Here is a 4,657-nt window from a genome sequence, read left to right as displayed (position 1 = left end):
CCAACAGCAGATTGTAAGGTTGTTAAAGTTGAAGCGACACAGGGCCCCACTAACCAAGCCGTGGTCGTAATATACATGGAGTCGCTGGTCCCGATAAAGGCAGCTCAACTTCTGGTTCAGCTCCGTCACCATAAAGGTGTATAAGTCGGATGCAGCGGATGTCGACAACCCAGTCGAGCAGGATGTTGCCTTCGAGATCGAAGCACCCGACAACGAGCCGGATTTAGCCCACGAACGTGACTCTCTAGAGTCGGAGCTGATGCTCGAATTCGAGGCAATGTGCCGAAATGAGAGCTCCGGCGAGTCGGACGCCGACAATACAGTGGTGGAGATATGTAAGGATCCCTCTGAGGCTTATTCAAATAAATCTCCACCACTGTAAAGCAGCAACTGCTGCCCTCCTACTCCCCTTGGAATCGAGCGGAGGCGACTTAGTCCTAATCCAGGAGCCTTGGGTAGTTGGAGACAAGGTATGTGGATTAGCGAAGAAGGACTACAAGCTGATTGTAGCAGAAAAGGCGGGTAAAATTCGTACCTGCGATTTAGCTAGAAAGCACATAAACATCTTTCTGCTCCACAATTTTAGCGATGGGAACAACACAGCAGCTAGCCTAGAGCTGCAAGGGACACACCTCAGAGTGGTGTCGTTCTACATGGCTCACGACCACAGTGACCCTCCCAGCGACCTTGTCCGCAGGATTGCCAGCGACAGCGAGAGGTCAAACACAGGCCTACTATGTAATCAGGGAAATTACCCTACCTTCATTATAAAGAACCGACAGGAGGTCATAGACCTTACCCTAGTGTCCCATAGCATACTGGGGTAATTAAGGGCTGGAGAGTCCTAGAAGAGCACTCTTTCTCCGACCATAGGTACATAGAGACGATAATATCTCTCGAGTGCCCAATAGCTAATAGTTATACCAACCCCAGGAAAGCCAACTGGGAGATATATTCCAAAACCCTGGAATAACTTCTTTCCCCAACAGCACCAACATGCCCTGATACACAAGACGACCTTAACAGTCTTGTAAATAGGTTCACGGAGGTATGCAACAAAGCCTTCAAGGCTGCGTGTCCCTCAATAAAACCGAGAGGGAAAAAGAAACCCCCTTGGTGGTCTAAGAACATTGATGTCCTACGTATAAGCAGGGCACATTTTAATAAAGACAAAAACAGCAACGATGAGGTACTATGGGCAAACTACAAGACCAGCCTTGCCCTATACAAAAAATAAACTAGGAGAGCGAAAAGGGCCTGCTGGCAAATATTCTATACTGAGATCGAGGAGACGGCAAAAGCCGCAAGGCTGCGCAAGATCCTTTCTGTTGAAAGTAGCAGAGCTCGCTCGCGCTCTCACTCCCTACGCTCTCGCGCTCTTCCTCTTTCCTGGCGCTTGCGAGTTGGCGGGCAGCCATCCGCTAAGCTAAGCTCAGTTCCCTACTCACCCCCGTACATTCCGGTACACGCGAGTCGATACATTACATTCCATACATACACAAAACACATATACTTTTCTACACCCGAGCCGTTTCGAGTGCACAATAAACCACCATTATATCGAATATACTGTGCCTCTTCATTTCGGGACACTTGGACTTTCCGAGGAGTTTATCTGCAGTGACAGGGAGCCGCCATACTACGAACATAGGTCCTTCGAGCAGGATTCTTGCTGAATCGAGATTGTCCCAGCAAGCATCGGTGGATTCCAGAGAAAACTGCAGATAAGTACGCTCATATTATGCCGCCAATCGAATCCTTCCGCGATTGGCGTTCCGCCCTCTTCAAGTCCGAGTATCCCCTTATCCATAGTTACATATATTCTTATGTACATATTGTCCGATCTCGCTGACTATTGCCGTGTTAAGTTATCCGCTACACAGCTATAATATCGGCGTCCGACACGTACATATGTGCATATGTTTGTCTGATCAGCAAGCACACACCCCACCCCCAATACAAACACATTCAACCAAATTAATTTCTGGTCGTTTTATTTATTTCCGTAGAATTGTATATCCTTACATTCTCTAATTACATTAACCAATTATAATAAATAACGAGAAGGGACGTGTGAGACGCTTCCTACGCGTCACAACTTTTATACCCGGCACTCAGGACTACATCTAGATGTAGAAGACATCGCCAACCACTAGATATCGTTCACATTACAGAACACGTAGGAAAAGCCTACTAAATAAAATGCATCAAACAAATTGGATCAGTTAATATTTTCCAATTTATGAGATATTTAAAACAGCAATAAAATTGGTGCATTCTTGAACCGATAGGTTTCACAGCAAATTTTTCGAAAGTGGCGCCATCTATGAAAATTTCTTGTAAGCAACTTTGATGGTTCAATGGTCTGCACATTCTGTGCAATAATGACCGATAGGTTTCACAGCAAATTTTTCGAAAGTGGCGCCATCTATGAAAATTTCTTGTACGCAACTTTGATGGTCACTCTTTTTCTAATACAGAGCGTTAAAAACCGAGTCTTGGTTAAAAGTCGGAAAAGTCAACGCCAAGGGGGATCGCAGAGGCAGGGGCCGAGTGAAGCAGAAGCAGAGTGTAAATGAGAGAATGTAAAAAGAGCAACAAAAGCTGCGGGACAGGGTGGGTTTAGCCACTGGAAATTCATTTCACCATTGTGGCTATAATAATGATCCGATCGGATCCCAATATGGTGATCTGATAGATATGGCCATTTTCTACGGAATGGCGTTTTTTCTTTTCTTTTATCTTCAAAACTGTAGATTTGGGAGGTTTTCGCCCTTTTGCGGGGGCGGAAGGGGGCGTGGCTCATTGAAATACACTGGTTTCAGTGTATGCATACAGCAGTCCGGTGCCAAAGATTGGTGGCTCTAGCTCTTATAGTCTCTGAGAACTAGCCGACAAACAAGACGGACAGACGGACAGACAGACATGGCTCTATCGACTCGGCTATTGATGCTGATCAAGAATATATATACTTTATGGGGTCGGAAACGTTTCCTTCTGTGCGTTACACACAACCGTTACTCCCCACAAATACCATATACCCTATTTACTCTTCGAGTACCGGGTATAAATAGGTGGGTCTATGCAGTTTTTAATGCCATGCTTGGGCATCAAATTTGAAATCTCGATTTTCCAATGGGAGTCGGAGGAAAATGTGCAAGAGTTAATGTGTGTGTACATGTGCAAGGCAGCCAGCAAACATGTCTCCATGTCCCGTTCCGTTACAACTCCATGCTTGTTCACACCGTGACTCTGAATACTCTACTGAAAAATATTTGCAACGCAAGGTCAATTGCCGTAATTCATTATTTGTATACATATTCAGATGTTTATATCCGTTACCCCTTTCATCCTAAAATATATAAAGCATATAAAGGTCACACAAAATAAATTTATTTTGATATAGAGGGGCAAGCTTCTTCATAAAGTCTTGAGGGTTTTCATTTTGAAGGGTATGTGAGCTCAGAACAAAATAAAAATGCAAAAGGTTTCAAGCGCTAACAATTAAAGCCCACATGAAGTCGAGAACATAACCGACGACGAGAACAGAAATTGGAAAGATGTATGTACATATATATACAAGTTAACACATAAGCAATAACATGGGACACCCTAACTTAGCGCACAAGAAATGTGAAATATCATGTGCCGCCCTAACTTATCCAGTCCGATACGGAGGGCGCCGATGCAGTAGATGCCGTTGCAGCGGGCGGCTCTGTTATCTGATTGGGCGCCAGCGATCGCATGATCTTGTTTATGCGTAGGCGGCTCTTATCTCTTGTGAGCGCGGACGGCTCGCCGGCTAGGTTTCGGTGTAGGTTTAGAAGTAAGCTTTAGTTTAGAATTGGACGAATAAATGAACGGAGCGTTCACATAAACTCCGACACGAGTCGTAAAAGTGCATTGATATAATCATATTGTTGAGCCTTAAGGGCCAACGAAATAGAGGGCAATTACCCTCTCAACATAATCTTCGGTAGAAGACTCAGTTGCCAACCGCAACCACCGTCCCCCGCTACAAGAGCGGGCCACGGGAACCCGATCGCTGCCGCCGGAGCCAACGCAACGCATACCGCAGCTCGGACCAAAAACCGCCATAAGTTAATTGGCGCCCAACGGGATTTAGGATCCACGTCCCCAAGAAAAATAACATGTAAGTTGGGACTATAGAAACAAGGTCGAATACGACAGCGACGAGAGCCTAGACTTATTGTACCAGCCACCAGTCAGAACAGTGCAGAATCAATTTAAAATGGACCCAGCCATGATAAAAGCGTTAGTAGAAGGCGCAATCAACACAGCCCTCGTCGAACAGGAACGACGACTGAGTGCAGAATTTAGCAGGGAACTCGAAAAAGTTAGAAATAGTGTGAGCGCTCTAACTGTAGGTGTCCCTCAGGTGGAAACTTATAAGAGAGTGACCATTGACACTAGTATAAAATGTGAAGTGAAACTAGATATCATAAAATCAGTACCAACTTTCAACGGGAATCATGAGGAATATGTGTCTTGGAGACAATCTGCTCTAGATGCGTACGAAGTTTTCAAAAACTACTCTGGTAGTCAGACACACTACGAGGCTGTGGCCATCATAAAAAATAAAATCTGTGGAACAGCTCGAGCATTGCTCACATCGCACAACACGGTGCTCAATTTT

The sequence above is a fragment of the Drosophila guanche genome, unplaced genomic scaffold (assembly GCF_900245975.1).
Source record: "Drosophila guanche unplaced genomic scaffold, DGUA_6, whole genome shotgun sequence".
Classification (NCBI taxonomy): Eukaryota; Metazoa; Arthropoda; class Insecta; order Diptera; family Drosophilidae; genus Drosophila; species Drosophila guanche.
Note: the sequence above shows the minus strand (reverse complement) of the source record.